This window comes from Hemibagrus wyckioides, linkage group LG04 (genome assembly GCF_019097595.1).
Source record: "Hemibagrus wyckioides isolate EC202008001 linkage group LG04, SWU_Hwy_1.0, whole genome shotgun sequence".
Taxonomy (NCBI): domain Eukaryota; kingdom Metazoa; phylum Chordata; class Actinopteri; order Siluriformes; family Bagridae; genus Hemibagrus; species Hemibagrus wyckioides.
The window spans coordinates 8,017,963-8,036,079 of record NC_080713.1 but is presented as its reverse complement, the minus strand read 5'-3'; the positions used below and the strand labels follow the sequence as shown (position 1 = coordinate 8,036,079).

General features: G+C 38.9%; 1 protein-coding gene across 3 annotated transcripts in view; it reads right to left on the bottom strand.

Moving 5' to 3' along the window:
- Positions 1-17,298, bottom strand: part of large2 (LARGE xylosyl- and glucuronyltransferase 2) — an 84,045-nt gene extending 66,747 nt beyond the window's left edge. For 2 of the 3 annotated variants that reach the window (XM_058387410.1, XM_058387414.1), the window contains exon 1: positions 16,769-17,298. The gene's annotated coding sequence lies outside the window, so the exon portion shown is untranslated. Of the gene's footprint in view, positions 1-11,282; positions 11,411-16,768 lie in introns of all 3 variants that reach the window. The other variant, XM_058387412.1, reaches the window with a different exon arrangement.
- Between the last annotated feature and the right edge of the window lie 819 nt (positions 17,299-18,117).

The window sequence follows — 18,117 nt, the reverse complement described above, 5'->3', positions numbered from 1 at the left end:
CGATGTTAACAACTGTGGCTTTGGATTGTGTTGTGGTATTGTCAATAAACCTCCCGCACATACATACATACCCAACAATTTCAAAGGAGCTCTGAGAAACCCCTCCCAGTACCCTACATCATAACATGGTCCATGATGGACAAAATTTCTGACTTAATGTGCTACATTCTAAACTTATTTGAGTAGCCATAGCTTTCACAGGAAACATGTTCAGAGCTTGAAAGCTGTAAGACTGCTTCACACCGATAAGAAAACGTGGCCAAAGTCATAGATTGTGCCCGTAAGGATTATAAACTGAAAGAGCTCCCACAAGGTGGATAAGCGAGAGTTCAAAGAGTGCCATCTTGCCATATGCTGGCAGGTAAAGACCAAATGTCGTGAAGACTTTGACACACTAACTCAAGGTCAGAATCGTGATCACTTCATTCTGAAGCAGTAACCTGAACATGTTTTAGCCTATACAACATTGTTAGTTTCAATAGCTCACCATTCATAATTAGCCTAATCAATACGGTATAAGGTTTCCCAGCAACTGAAGAACAGGCCTGCGCTACACACTGGATATTTCTGAAACATTTTCAGCCTCACGCACTTCTTGACATAAAAGCTGAGAAACTACTGTCATTTTTGTGAGGACCAGATGATTTTAAGGACCTTTGGTCCTTTTTGGTCTTTATAGAGCTGAATACGTGTACACATACACGACTGACTCTAAAGTGAACCCAATAAAAGCAGGTAGACTGAGTGGCAGGACACAGGGAAGCTGTTCAGCTCGCTGCTCTGCTCAGAGCCCACTGACTGTGAGCAAAATGGATCCTGAATAATTTATAGAGGCAGATTAATACCGACACACAAGCACATGCTGAATGTGCTAACTTCGTTTCATCACTTTTACAATTTTCACCACATTTCACCTTCCTAATATTAGTCTACAGAGAACCGTGCGTGTGTGAGCCTATCAATATCTGATGCAGTTTAAACAGCAACCTTGTCCACCACACACACACACACACACACACGCACGACTCCCACGTTTTTTTCTGTGTCCACCGAGCTGGAATAAGCTTGGGGATTCTATTTAAAATCCTCATGTACTCCCACAAACACTCGTAGGCCAGCAGTGAGCTCACTGCATATGTGTTCTGCATATGTGTGTGGGAAAACACTCTACCCAAAAATATAACAGTCCCCACCCACTACAATCAGGATCAGGCATTTCACACTGAAATCCTTCAGCTAAAAACATGCCTTTTGGTCTTGTGATATGTCAAGATATTAAAATTGCACATGGACGCTTTAAAATAATCACCACAAACCTATATTTGTTAAGACTGAATCATATGTTTTGAATAATATGTAGCCGGTAGCCACTGGAATGTCCAGTAAAGTGTGTGAAAGAGGACACTAATGGGTGGCACCACATAATTATGTAGAGAATGAGGCATCAAATTTGTTCCAACTGAATATACCATTTATGTCTTGTAATATAATGGCTTGTATTAGCTTCATAGTTACTATTCCTGATATTCTAAATTTTTAGGGCAAAACTTTTTGATGGACCAGTTACTAGTACTGGCATGTATGGTACGTTTAAACCTCAATCCCACTATACACATCATCTTAGGCGCAATTTACCAGTAAAGCAATTTATCCTAGATGAATTAAGTAGCAGACATGGATGAAATACAACCATATCAGAACTAAACGCTCTCATAGCCAAAACATTAGGCAAAAACTTGCTGACTTTATGTCAATGCACAACATCTAAAAACTTTAATCAGGAGAGTATAAGTATTGTGGCGCCACATTTGTCCCTTAAACTGGGCTGTAATGCACTTAACTACTTAACTACATTAATAAACTATACAGTAAAGCCTTCGTAGTAGTATACAGTATACACAGAATACACAGTATACACTAACTATCTAGTAAAGCCAGACTTAATTCACTCTAATACATTACGAAGGTTATAAATGAACGTCTGCAAAAAGACATATATTTACCATGGAAGGAGTCTCCAGTTTCAGCAATTTGTAACAGTTTACAGGACAAAAAAGACAAAGCATTCTGTTTTCTAAATGTCATGTCTACACTCCTACCTAGTGAAACTATTGACTAAATTACCCCCAAACACCCCCCCTCCATCCTTCTCTCTCTCTCTCTCTCTCTCTGGCCACTACTTCGGACAAAAGCAGCTGTCACACATGGCACCTCTGACCTCACTGACCTTTCTGAAAATTTAACACTCCGTTTCCAGCGCCCACTCTCTCTCTCCCTCTCTGCCAGTTTGGTCCTTAGTCAGCAGTAAATCTTACTGCTTCGAAGATTTGGGCCATGCTGTAATTCATCATGCAGAAAATGGTAGCTGAGGTCAAGACATGATGGTTTACTTAGTACTAGGCATATATATATATATATATATATATATATATATATATATATATATATACACATATACACTATACACTATATTGCCAAAAGTATTCGCTCACCTGCCTTGACTCGCATATGAACTTAAGTAACATCCCATTCCTAATCCATAGGGTTCAATATGACGTCGGTCCACCCTTTGCAGCTATAACAGCTTCAACTCTTCTGGGAAGGCTGTCCACAAGGTTTAGGAGTGTGTTTATGGGAATTTTTGACCATTCTTCCAGAAGCGCATTTGTGAGGTCACACACTGATGTTGGCTCTCAGTCTCCGCTCTAATTCATCCCAAAGGTGTTCTATCGGGTTGAGGTCAGGACTCTGTGCAGGCCAGTCAAGTTCATCCACACCAGACTCTGTCATCCATGTCTTTACGGACCTTGCTTTGTGCACTGGTGCACAGTCATGTTGGAAGAGGAAGGGGCCAGCTCCAAACTGTTCCCACAAAGTTGGGAGCATGGAATTGTCCAAAATGTCTTGGTATGCTGAAGCATTCAGAGTTCCTTTCACTGGAACTAAGGGGCCAAGCCCAGCTCCTGAAAAACAACCCCACACCATAATCCCCCCTCCACCAAACTTTACACTTGGCACAATGCAGTCAGACAAGTACCGTTCTCCTGGCAACCGCCAAACCCAGACTCGTCCATCAGATTGCCAGATGGAGAAGCGCGATTCGTCACTCCAGAGAACGCGTCTCCACTGCTCTAGAGTCCAGTGGCGGCGTGCTTTACACCACTGCATCCGACGCTTTGCATTGCACTTGGTGATGTATGGCTTGGATGCAGCTGCTCGGCCATGGAAACCCATTCCATGAAGCTCTCTGCGCACTGTTCTTGAGCTAATCTGAAGGCCACATGAAGTTTGGAGGTCTGTAGCGATTGACTCTGCAGAAAGTTGGCGACCTCTTCGCACTATGCGCCTCAGCATCCGCTGACCCCGCTCCATCAGTTTATGTGGCCTACCACTTCGCGGCTGAGTTGCTGTTGTTCCCAAACTCTTCCACGTTCTTATAATACAGCTGACAGTTGACTGTGGAATATTTAGGAGCGAGGAAATTTCACGACTGGATTTGTTGCACAGGTGGCATCCTATCACAGTTCCACGCTGGAATTCACTGAGCTCCTGAGAGCGACCCATTCTTTCACAAATGTTTGTAAAAACAGTCTGCATGCCTAGGTGCTTGATTTTATACACCTGTGGCCATGGAAGTGATTGGAACACCTGATTCTGATTATTTGGATGGGTGAGCGAATACTTTTGGCAATATAGTGTATAGATAGATAGATAGATAGATAGATAGATAGATAGATAGATAGATAGATAGATAGATAGATAGATAGATAGATAGATAGATAGATAGATAGATAGATAGATAGATCATAATATTCAACATATTCTATGATACTACACGCATCAGCAATTCCAAGTGCTATCCCAATCCCATGATCCACTCAGAATGACATCGCCTGCATCATTAGAGGAAGCAGATAAGATAAGCATCATTAGAGGAAGTCAGTCACGTTCAGGAGGCAGAGCAAAGTAGAGGTGTATCCCAATCCTGCCTGCTCCTATAACTATTGTTTTTATTTTTCAATTTTTAATTCCACTATACCTACAATTTGTTCTGAGGGATCCCAGTCCCAAAACACACTGTCTTAAAACAAATGGTAATCTATCTATCTATCTATCTATCTATCTATCTATCTATCTATCTATCTATCTATCTATCTATCTATCTATCTATCTATCTATCTATCTATCTATCTATCTATCTATCTATCTATCTATCTATCTATCTATCTATCTAGTTTTCGCAATGATACCATAGAAAAACCTTTCAGTAAATGGTTCTAAAAGAACCCCATTTTTCTTAGTGCCATCAAGACTAAATAACCATTTTCGACTACAAGAAACATTTGAGCACTGAAAGCATCCATGTTTAAAGGTTCTTCATAGAACTACACACCCTGGAAAAGAGCTATTTATTTTTCAGAGTGTATGGAAGCCCAAAATGGATCTTTATATAAAACAATATTGAATTGATTACCCAAAGCAATCCAATGGAGTTCTTTGAATACAAGTTAGATTATTCTTTTTTAGATTAATTTAGGGGCTATTTATTATTATTATTATTATTATTACTGTTATTATTATTATTATTATTATTATTATTATTATTATTATTATTATTATTATTATCTATAAGTAGACACAATATAAATTTATTTCAACAAAAAAAAGCTAACAAAAAATGGCATACAGTATTGATAACAGAAAAACTCCTCCCTCTCATTTCAGTCTTTCTATCATTTTAATTTCTTAATCAATTTAAATTCTTTCACAAATTTGATAAACTATTTGCTCTTGTCTAAAATATGTTATTCATAAGCATGCCATTTCAAAACATCTCTTATTTCATCTACATAGAGATTAAATAAAAAGCAATGGCACGGATTTCTTACACATTCTTAGATTTATAGAGCAGTTTTGATATAAAAGGTCCATTGCTCTCCAAGGATTCAAGCTAGAACCGTTTTGTGGAAAAAATGTTCTATTCAGCAGAACCCCAGGGGTCGATATAGAACCCCAAGGAATCTGTTTTCTTGAGAGCACCTTTAGTACAAAGACAGTTATCTGTTATCTTAGTCTTGACAAATTTTAAGGAGTACCATGTTTTGCTCCCTATAATTCTGTTTGCTGGATGTGCGATCGATGATCAGTGATAAGTTCAATTTTATTTCATTTATTTTTTATTTATTTTATTATTTTATTTTCCTTTTTTAATTTAAATGTATTATTTTGCTAAATATATTTATTTATTTTCTGGAACTTTCTTGTTTAAATAAAAAATTTTGAGGCAGCATTGAGGTGCTGGAATATTCTGAAAGCATTCAAAATGCAAGCGAGGGAGAAAAGTTAAGGAGTAGTAAGAAATTAAAAATCCTAATTTTATGAATTGAAAATATTCTGGGACAATCATCCATGACTGAGAGTCAAGAGAGCAAAATTGGCTATCTGCACTTTCCTCAGTGAGTTCACTGACAGTTTCAACCCTCCAATTGCACACGCTAAGTGATTCGACCAGACCGGGAGATCGTACCCCTGCTGTTTGTAGTAATGATTTCACATTGGCAATTCCATGGACACAAAATTTCACAAAAACGTGCATGATAAAACGTGACTTTAGAAGGAAAACACACCCCTACGATCACCTGAGGTGGCAAATCATGCCCAAAATCGAGCATAAAATCATCCAATGTGTAACCAGCCATGCTATCATGCACGTGCTAACACTGACGTCATATTTTAATGTCACATAAAAAGATGTTTCTCAGCTCTGGTGACAGATACGTTCGCACATTATTAGACTCAAAACTAATAATCAGATGAAGTGTCAAAGACGAGGTGAGACGAAGAAGAGACGAAAGATAATGAAAGCTTAAGAAACAGACTGCTTCCAGTGCAGGAGCTACTGTTTCTTTTTAGGACTCATCCCACTGCTTAAGGGCTTGTTAAATATATAGAACTACTTCTGAGGGCTGACTGAGATGAGCTTCAGAAAGCCCTGAGCTTTCCTGGTATTTCAGAACAGTAGGAGGATCTAGCGGTCAAGGGGGCAGGTAGTAAACAGCACGACATCATGTGGGAAACAGTAAAGTAGTACATTTTATTGTTGACGACGCTCTTGTTTTTATACGGGATCATAATGTCTAATTGGAAACATTTATCTTTAAAGCATTATTTGATTATTTTGAACTGATTAAGGCTGAGCACTTGTATGACTCCTCCTCAACTTGTCCAATGTTAGGATTTTTACAGGAATGAAAAAATCTTATGTCAAAATAGAGCAAGTCCCTACACACTGACTCCAGGTAAACAGCTCCACTCTGCTGACATGAAAACAAAATGCAGCTCTAACTGACCAACCTGTTGATTATAGAGTAAAGCACTGGGTATATGCTGTCATAGGAAAATAATGCTTTGATAATGCGGTATGGAAAAGTAATGTGGAGTTACTGTTACCACACAAAAGAGTTTCTCCCATAACAGCGACAACATAAAATATATCGCCTTACTTTGTACCCATTTATAATTACATTACTTATTCAGTCTTATTTGTAATGTGTTCAACAATGGACAATGCTACAAAGAAGCTTATAGTTGAATGATGTCCATGAGTCACACTAGTTATCATGTATAAAAGTTAGAGAAGCTATAAAGAGTTTAATAAGACAAAAAACACACACAGAGAAACCACAAAGTCCTCTGAACCAACCGTCTGACATCAGGTTTGAGATTTCAACATTGCTGTGTTCTAATCTATTTTAATAAAATGTAATGTGGATATTTTTCCATTTAGTTTAAAATATGTCGAAGCTGCATGCGTCTTGCGTAAACCACTTCGCCCTGAAAAGTATCATTTAAAATAATAGATTGTGCCTGTGTTATAACAATGTGCTATGATTATCACTTTTGAAGACAGGGTGTCATCCAGTCTCAGCTTCCACTGCTTTCCTCCTCCACACGTCTTTATTGGCCAACGTGGGGCTGCGAGGCAAGTTTAGGATAAGCAACTTTTACGAAAAACTGCCACATTCCTCTCCATCCCCCGCAGGTGTCGGAAGCCTGTTCGGATGTAAATTTATTTAGAGGCTTCAAAATAAATCCGTGTTCCTGGAAATCCCTGCAGGAACGGAGAACAGCTGAATACAGCTCTTTAGAGCACGCTACTCTACTGCTGAGTAATGAATTATTTTCACTACATGCATCATGCGGACCCATGACCCGTGGCTCGATTGCAAACAATTGCTGAGGTGATGATTAGAACTGCCGATACATCAATGGCCACATTACATACAGTTTAATTCACTTGTACTGTGCTGCTGGGAAAACCAGAGGCCAGGGTAGTAAAAACGGTCGTGCATGGCAATGGCATTTTAAAAACACAATCATGCCCACATGCATGGACACCCACACCTAAGTGGAAAAATATGACCTTAATAGCTAATCTGTTGTTGACAGAAGAGTCTATAAAGCCATCCAGGCGTACAGGGGCTGATGAGGCACATTCTACAGCACCACCTACATGAAGCAGTACAGCTCAGTCATATAAAACTCCACAATGGGCCTTTATGTGTATAAATCGTGTACAGCTCCAGTGAACAGAATGAATAGTGGGGGGGGGGAAGCAATAGGAGAATCAGCGTGTCTGTGTAGCTGTGATGATGACTTAATATATAACACCGATACGGCTCTCACAACAGACTCAGGCTTCAAATGACCATATTAACCAGACAGTTGACAGTGACTTGCATAAGTATTTATCCTCCCTTGTATATTTTCCACATTTTGTGTTACAGCCTGGGCTTAATTGGGATTATATGTCATGAATATACGCCGAAGAGCCTGTAATAATGTGGAAAAAGTGTGGAGAAAAATCAACAAAGAAAAAAATAACTTCTTGCTGTGAAACCCTTAGCCACCGCAAATCCCATAAGCTCATTAGTTGAACGGCGTCCACCTGCGTGCAGTTCAAGTGTCACATCATCTCAATATAAATACACTGAAGAGCACAAGAAATATAAATTATTTAAATTCAGCTACGGTAATGTGATGTGGACTAGTAATGTGGAGTTACTGTTACCACACCAAAGATTTTCTCACATGACAGCGAGGTTTCTTCCTGTTATACAACAGGAATTTCCAATATATTGTTTATAGTCAAGTTACTTATTCAGTTTTATTTCGTAGTGCATTTAACAAATAATTATATAGCTAGTATTTACAAATAAATAAATAAATAACGCGCAAAGATATCAGGATACAAATGTGCAAAGCTGATAAAAGCCAGAAGACTATTTTATCAACCATAAGATCCATTTCAATTCCAGGCTTTAACACTAGACTATGTTCAAGGGGGGTGAATACTTACGCAAGACGACGTAAACCTGCCGTCATAAACTTCCGCTTTAGGAAAATATCAATAATGTATGTCATGACATTCGCATTAGCCTGTTTGTAAACAAGCAGCCATGTGTTTACATAGACTTTACCTGCATCTGTGAGGTAACATAATACCATAGTGCTAACAGTGACTAGCGTCAGAAATCATAGTGGCAGCAGTTAGCTAGAAAAGGTTTGTTTTCCCCCAAACCTAAGTCAGAAGTGAAAAGAAAACATTCAGAAAACAGAAATTGGCCTGCCTTTACAAAGTTCATTTACCTGCAAGGTTAATGTTCACCTCAAGCAAAGTTATGCTAGCGGAAGCTAATGTTTTGTGCTACTGCATTCCAATGCCTTTCTCCCTTGTAAACTTTTTTCCTCACTACTCTCATTTTACAGAATGTGTCCCCTGCTTCTATAAATATAGAACATTTAAGTGCTTAAAGTGGAAAAAAATACATTGAATGAAAGAGTAACTAAAATAGCTGATGTTGTGAAAAGTGAGTGTAAACTTATCAAACATAATGTCTTAAATAATTGACATGCTCACGGTGTGCTCCTATATATTTAATAGGCTTGAGAAGTATAATGTATTCAACAATAGATGACTTAGAAACTTATAGACAAATGCAAATCATTTCTTTAGATGATTTCTTTAGCTTTTTATCTTGGTATGCTACCAGTTTTAGCATGACAGAAATGCAGTTCAGAAATATTAAAATGTCCATAATTTTGGGGTGTTTTAAAGTAAAATCCTTGAAGATAATTATGATCCACTTGTGTCACAACACTTATTCTCATTCTGAGGCAATGTTACGACATCTGGCTTCACTGAAACCGGTTCACACTATAGACATGTTTCTGAGCATTAAGGAGTAGCAGTTAAGCTTCAATTTGTTATATAGTTTCTATATGCAGTGGATTTCCAATAAGTTTGAAAAGTATATGCAAAATATTCTGAATGTGTTATTATTAGCTAAATAGTCTGGAGTAGTGGGACTTCGTAAGATGTGTCAGCGAGCAAAATCATAGGTTATTCAAAGAACTAATAGAAAAATGATCGTGTACGGGTGAACTGGTTTACTTTATGCACTGGTACAATGTAAGTTTTATTTTTGAAACCTTATAAACTTGAGTTCAATATCCAAAAGCTGTCATAAGCTGAAGAGAAAAAAATAAGCTAATGGGCCTATCATCTTTTACGGTGTACAGTTCAGTTTTTGTCCCATTAATGTTGTCATACTTGTCACACAGCGCTGTATTGTTTACCGAAATCTTCCCACAGGGCTACATTTCATCATAACAGTGCTAAAACCTGAAAAGTAAAAAACAGTACCAAGTAAGCTTATTAAATCACACATGCAACATCACACCATATAAATGGCTTTGTTTTATAGAATGCAGCATCGGTTAATTGTCCAGAAATGTTTGCATATGAAAATACACTGCACACTTTCAGAAATAGTGAGAACACAATGCAAGACATTGAATGTGTACGTAGAAATTTGTGCTAGCGTAAGCTGAGAGATTTTCGAACGCTTTCGGCTGCTGGTGTTGCAGAAAGCTCATTTAAATTGTTCAGATTTCACCAATCTGTTTTCAGATCAGCAATATTCTCCCTTTCTCCTTTACCTTATCAGTGCTGTACACACTCACACTCTCCAGGCTCTGATAAGAGAGTGTATGTGTGTGTGTTTCCATTCTGCCACGCTCTGCTGGTGTCCACCTCACAACAGGCCTCCTGAGCAAATCAGCCCCCCATTATTCCAGACAAAGGCTTTGACCCCTCACTTTGGCACCCTCACTACCTAATGAGCCATCGTCACCAATTCCCCCCGCCCCACGGGGTCAACGGGCCTTACTTCACATTGTAAGTATCTTTTGATTGTCTGATCACTGTTGCCACCGTAATGCTAATTTGTAATGCTAAGAAACAGTAGCAGTGAATGTGCATGTGAATAGAGACGAGCCAGCAGGTCAGATTTCATATTCCTTCACGCTGGTTGGCTGAGTGAGTGTGAGAGTGCAAGTGTGTGTGTATGTGTGTGTGTGTGTGTGTGTGTGAACGAGATCCAGCTAATGCAGGGATGATTAGAGTGATCGCAATCACATGCCGTGGGAGGCTATTGACAATAGAGGAGAAATGAGCGTCGAACTCATTTATCATCTGCTTTGGTGCTTGATAGCTCAGCGTGTCCCTCTGCAGGAGAACAAACACCAACTAACATTCGATAAAGCGTTTAGAGCTGCATGATCTTAGCGCCGGAGCACAACTGTGCCGTTCCTCTTAATAGAATTAAGTAAGTGTGTCAGTTGTCTTGTCAACGCTGGACGAACATGCTGTAGTGACGGCGCTCCATGCTTCTGTCTCATACAGCAAAGGAACAGGAGGTTAAATATTTAATTGGACGAAAGCTTTGGATGCATTTTTAACATCCAGGGCCATTTCGCTCCTTTTTCCTTGCTCTGCTGAGTACGTAGACAGAGGGAGCACAAGCGTCTAATGGGATAACAGCGGCAAAAAGCTTTTTCACAGCTCTGTATAAATCTCACAGCGCCCTCGTCAACTCAAAGAAAGTGTCGCTCAAATCATTCCAGCCTGATTGACGCACACTTGTTACTGTTTATCAGCTATACCGAATGCTGTATGCTAGCAGATAAGCATCCTGCTGCTATTAATTTAATTGAAAGTCAAAAACAATAATTACTGATTTCACCCTGAAGTTGATTATTTTTCAATAACCAAATAACTTCAACATCCTGAAGTGTTTTATTTCTCTTATACCACTGCAATATTCAGTGATTACATTATTTTGGTAAAAAAAAAAAACAACATGCCATACTTTTGTCTGGTTACATTTATATTCACATTTAATGTTGTGGAGACACAGCTAGTTACTGTTTTCGCTTACGTTATAGCAGCTATAAACAGTCGTTCCCTCCATCTGCCTTGCTTTTGCTCATTCAGTTGACAAAAATATGCAGTTTCTCATTTTAGAACGCAGTTTGTGAGCAGGAAAGGTTGTTTGTCTCGAAGAGTCTGGTGAGGAAACACAAACATGTTTCATGTATTTGCAATTTCAACACAACTGCGTTACTCATGCAAGCACAAAATAGCTGTATGAATATTTGCATGCTATCATTAAAAATGGTAGAGCTAGTGGTAAATGAAACCACCCCAAAATAATTTGTTAACTCAATAATTAGTATATATTTATTCTGCAATTATTTAGGAACTGATTCTGTACAATTCAGTCAAAACATGTGATGATTTCAACTTCCAGCTACAAGCTTCATATATAAATTTTTTTTGAGCCAAAACATTTGGTTAAATACCTAAGTGAAACTGACCTTATCCTTTTATGTGCTTCATCATGGAGAGACCAATCAGAACACAGAGTTGTACAGACGAAACAAGGCAAGCCTGAGTTCTGTGTGTATTGATTTTCCTCTCTGAGTGTCGTGTTGTGTAACACCACTCTGACGCCGAGGCCCTTACACACCAGCCCTAAAGCAGATTTTCCCTCATAAACACAGGCGAGTGAATTATTACGCAGCTGAATGCTTGAAAATGGGTTTTTAAAAAACTGATAGGAGCTTAAAGCTCCCGGGTGACCTCGGTGCCGACCGAAAAGCGGCTTAGTGCGCCCCAACAGTGCATAATTCCTCTCTAAACTAATGACACAGGGCCCGTGGCGAGCTTTTCCATTAGGACAGAAAAGCAATGCTATGACTGCGTACCTGCCAGAAGGAACAAGGTATTTCATCACTATTGTGGGAGACTTTTCATCCCAGTCACGCCATCCAAGCATGCTTTATTAATAGAGTCAGATGTCGCAGTATCATATGGGTGTGTGCGTGCAGACGGGATCTTTTTGGCCAATAACTTAGTTCTTTCGCATGAATGTTACTCGGAAACACGTATGACATTTACACTGGGAACAAGGGAGAACGGAACAAAGATAGAACAGTGAACTAATGAGCGAGAGAAGCCGTCTGAATTTCAAACAGGAAATGTGATTTGAATCAGAAGCATGTCAGGCTCGGAGAAACTTCTCTGGCTGCTTATACTGGGGAAATATAGCAACCCCTGTGACCTAAAAGTCTCTGAAAGTGAATGAAATCTAAATGTTTACAACTGAACAATCTCCTGAATTGTTCTGTCACAGGAATCGGTAAATGATTCATTAAGTAAAGAATAAATCTAATAAATCAAACTTGACTGATGGGTTGATTTAGTTAAAATAACAGCACATCCCACTAACAATATGGAAGACACTTTATTTCCAGTGGCATGTGATTTGATTCGGTTGGTTTTGTGCTGAAATGCCTTTTAAACAGGTTTTTACAATCATCCATGTTTGCTTCTTGAATCCGATCGTGTTCCCGGTGCCCCACAGCATCACTCTGGATTCAGACTCACTTGATTCTATCAATCCTCCATGCATTTGCATTCATCTTATTTCATCACAAACACTCATAAAGAATATAACATGACTCACCGCATATATATCATAAATCATTATTCTGGTGCTATGATGCGCAGTAAGGCACCTCACCTGTCTCTTTTGGATCCCACAGTCTTCCCCTGCCACTCATGCTACACGTGTTGTTTAAAATAATGATGTAAATCAACAATAAAACACACACACAGGTTGCTTTACTTCCCGAACAAGTGCAGACGGCAGTATGAGTACGAGTTCACGTTCACGAGAATGGTGGCACAGTTCCAGTGAAACTGAACTCACACCACCTCCTACAGGAAGTGTCAGGTTTGGTACCATGGTGCTTTTCCCATTAGAGCTGTCACTATTTTGAAAAATCAAGTCAAATTTTAAATGTCACGCAATTCATTCGAATATGTTCACCCTCCCGCTGCCTCGAAAAAGGCAACACAAACATTCTTGTCAGTATTTTAATAACACAATGTACGCCGAATAATATGCAGTCGTACGAGGTTGTATGATTGGCGCTCCTCCGCTTGTCTGTGCCTCTGTCTGACCTTCTGCTGCCTAGTTGTAGTATTAAGCCAATACATGAGCATGAAGATTTGTTGTCATGTCGACAAACAGCCTTATCTTTGCCTTATCTAACCAAAAAATACTTACACACTGATTTTGCGTTGTAATTGTCCGCCAAAGGCAGTTTCGCTGCTTGCTGTTGTTTCAATTTTCAAATAATTAGCTTAATTTACTGATAAATCTAGAGGGCATTCAAAACTTTTATGGCGCCCACTGCTATAACAGAAGCTAAACAAGTTCTCTAATGTGCTTAGGTAGCACTTTAATATTTAACTGGTAGCTCAAGTGGTTAAAGCTCTGGGTTGTTGATCAGGGTTCAAGCCCCAGCACCGCCCAAACTGCCACCATCGGGCCCTTGTGCAAGGCACCAACCCCCCTGCTCCAGGGGCGCTGCATCATGGCTGACCCTGTGCTCTGACCCCAAACCTCCGAGGATGGGATATGTGAAGAAGGAATTTCTCTGTGCATTTAACCATTAATTATAGTTTGAATATGAATTTTTCATGTCATGTTAAAATTTCAATATTAGTTAAAAAGTGACAGCCCTACTTCCTGTTCCACATGCTCTGTTTCAGACTAAACTGGCAGTGTGAAAGCTCACTAAACCACATCCACCTTAATCGGTCAGATTGGTTGTGTATACTTGTTACCCATATGTACTTCTTCATCATCCCATCTCTCCTTCACGGTTTGAAAAGGCTTTTCATTAGATGCTGGAGCATGGCTGTGGGGATTTGTGTTCATTCAGCCAAAAGAGCATTAGTAAAATCAGGCACTGATGTTGGCTGAGGAGGCCTGGGTGCAGTCAGTGTTCCAGTTCATCCAAAAGGTGTTCAATGGGGTCAGATGAGGGCTCTGTGCAGGACATTGGAGTTCTTCTACACTAATCTCGGCAAGCCGTGTCTTCAAGGAGCTCACGTTGTGCACAGGGGCAAAGTCATGCTAGAACATGGGTCAATCTCAGCAAAGCAAAACCCTGAATTGACAACAGGAAGTGAACTAAACATATCACGTATTTTGATTTGTAGTTTGTTGATAAAAATAAAATCTGGACGCAACATATGAAATGTTTTAAACCTGAAGTTTACGTAATTATCTAGTAATTAATTGAGGGTTGGCCCTGTGTTGTCCGTGCTCAGGGAACTTTTGAGAGTTCTTTGTGTGCTTGCCAAAGCATTGTTTGAATTCAGTAGCTGTATTTCTGGCCAATGAACTAAACGTTTTTCAGTCCTACATTCCCCTCAGGCTAGGCGTATTCAAATAGGCTACATTCACTGTAACAACAGACAAAACTAACAGCAAACAAATTAAAAGTATTCATTCAGACTCAGCAAATGAAGCTAATCGGTGGGAACTACTGTTAGAACGCAACACTTCCGGTTTCTATTTGTGTTCGTCACGTATTTCAATCCTTGAAGATGCTAGAACAGTTTCTCTGTAGCTACTGAATTATTCACCGTAGTTGACGAAGCTGAAGAACAACAAAAAACCAGGACTTTACATGGCTTTGCTGATAGAATGCGTCAACCGTCTTAAAGGCTTTCACCAAAAGTGAGCAGGATTTTTCTCAGTACAAGGAAACGCCTAATCGCTAAAGACGTGGTGCGCAGAGATTCAGTGGAAAAATGCTGGAGAATCAGTTTAAAATTAGCTTCACTAATCTTCCAATCCATTGAAAATTAGGCAGCCTTGGTAGGTAGATAAATTCCCAAGCAGCAAATGGACAGCTGTCTTTTAAGAGCACCATAGCCTGTGTCCATTTATAAGATGGCAATTCTGTCGTTTTGAATAAGCATTCATGGTTGAATAATAATGTAAGTGCAGGTATATTTGTGTCTTGAAGTTAATTTGTTTTAAACGTGAATAAACACAGTGTTAGACTCTTCCTCTGACTCTTCTTATCTTCGCTATCTTTCTCACCTTTATCTAGGGAGAGCCATCTGCCATTCACTGTGCGTCAGAGGGAAGGTAAGCAGGCATCTGGCCACCCAAAGCTAAGTGTTGTGTTGTGTGTGTGTGTGTCCCCACAGCAGGTGACCGCTAGCTGAACTATATCAAGTCGATCTCCTAGGATGGAACCATTTTTTCCTCCTCATGCATCTGATATTTCACACAGTTCAGTCACCTCAACATTCTGTTCCTAAAAAGATGAATTTAGTGATAACTGACACTGTAACCGATATCCTACATCTCATATTATACCAAACGGCACTGCTTCATTATCACTGCTAGAAACTCCCCCACACACTCCTACTCCTCTATCAGAGAGTTGCTTCCTGGGAAAATTAGCTCCGTGATAAAGGGATGGGCATGTAAATCAGAGCTGGTTAGTGTGATGTTTACCAGAGAGAGCGAGAGATGAGGCGAGGATGTGACGAGACCTGACAAAATGTAGACCATCAGCTGCTCACAGGGTTTTATTTCCCCAGCAGACGGAAAACAAAACACACCAGCGACTGAGACTCGAGACTCTCGTGAGCTTGAGATCACACCTTCTTTGCTGAGAACAGCAGGACAGCAGATTCAGCACACACACATATATATGCGCACACACCGGGTGAGAAAAGCAGAGAGTTTGGAGGTGTTTGGAGAGTAACAGCTGCCACTGGATCACTTGGGGCGCTCAGCATTTTGCGCTCCAGTGAAGAAGAATGCGGTTTAATTAGCAGTAACCTTTTTTGCATCCAGAGTCTAAGCTATCATGTGGCACTTAATACACACCCACACAAAATTATAATTATAAGTAATTATAGGCCATTATCACTATCAGAATTAAAAGTACTTTAGCTTGTCGTTGGTGTGCTACCTTCAAGGGCATATCTTCTGTATGAATATATTTACAAAAGAATGAAACAACTTTTTTTTTTTGGTACAGTTTTGTGCTATAAATAGAAGCTCTCGCCTTTTTCTGTCCCTTGACTAACAAACTTAAAGTTACAGCTTTACTTCTGTCTGAATCTCTGACACTGCAGACTCCTTCCATAAATGCTAATAAAGCATTCCCTCACATCCAAATCAACATTTTTTTTTTTTTTTGAAAGTTTCGGATCGATGTACTTTTTCCAGAATACACCTTGAATATAGAAATCCCTTAACTTAAGAATACATATCAAGCACTTTAGTTTAAAGGTCCAGCTCGTGCACATTCCCAAGCAAATTACCCATATTAAAAGTACAGGACAAAGGTTAGACTTCATGTCAAGAAAGTTGAAAAGGGTACAAACACTAAACCCCAGCCATGAGACGAAGCTTTAACAGTTGTTATAAACCCGCACACACTGCATCATCTGCAGTCCAAAAAGTTATAAGCTATCTCTTCTCAACTTGGCTCGTGCTGCTGCAAAAACCTCCAGATATAAACCATGCACACATCTTACCTCGCTGTCCACTGAAAACTCTGATTCAAAGCAGTGGAAGAAATCCAAAGCAAATGCAATCCTTTAAAAAAAAATAAATAATAACAAAATCTGCTAGATCCACGTGTTGAGAGGACAGGTGTCTTTTTTTTTTCTTTCCAGGTGTTACTGGATCATGGAGATGAAACAAGGATGAAGATGAAACTGTTCTCTCAATCGTTCAAGAGAATCTCAATCGTCCCTCTCTCTCTCTCTCTCTCTCAGAGTGAGAAAGAGTGACCTCTTAAAGGAGTAAAGTTCCAGGTTAATAAAAGCGGACTTGTGATGAGGGATCGATCGGAGCCCCGGTGTCATGTGCCATGTTCATGCACATCCACAGATATTCATTCATTCATGCACAGCATAGATGGACAGATTGCTGAGAAATAAATAAAACACTCCTAGATCGCTTCTTTCGGCTTCTCTCCCCCTCTCTCTCTCTCTCTCTCTCTCTCTCTCTCTCTCTTTCTTTCTGCTCCTTAGTTCAGTTCTCTGTTCTCCGCTTGTGTTTCTATCTCTGTTGTGTGCAGATCTGCTGCTGAAAAGCTCAGTAAAGCCTCAACACTAACCCATCCCCCTCTCTGCCCGCCCCTTTTAGCTCAGCCAATCAGAAAGTAGCGTTACTCTCTCAAGGACCTCCCAAAAAGTCGCGCCTCTCCTTCTGACATGAGCAACCCAGACTGGTGCTGAACATTCATGTGGGAAATAAATAATAGAAATAAAAATATATAATAATAATAATAATAATAATAATAATAATAATAATATTATAAAAATATATAATGTATGTAATCTTATTATTTCAATAATAATAACAACAACAATAATAATAACAATAGTAATAGTATTATTTCAGTAATAATAATAATAATAATAATAATAATATAAAAATATATAATGTATGTAATCTTATTATTTCAATAATAACAACAACAACAACAACAATAAAAATAATAACAATAGTAATAATATTATTTCAGTAATAATAATAATAATAATAATAATAATTTCTTTTTAAGATTTGTGATTTTATTTAATTTTCATTTTTATCCATGCTTGTTCATATTCGTCTTTTCTATTGTATGTGTGTCTTTTGTTCCTATTTAAATCTTAAAACAACAAAAAGCAAACTGTATGAAAGACATATCAGTGTTGAGATAAGACACCTTCGAAACAGTTATATAAGTGTTTCCTACATTTTCATTTTCCCATATCTTGATTTTCACCTAGATGAATAATGAAGATGTTACTATCATGAAATTATACACATCAATGCCAACATATCTGCCAAATCTAAATTATTTTCTATTTTAAATCCCTAACAGTTTTTC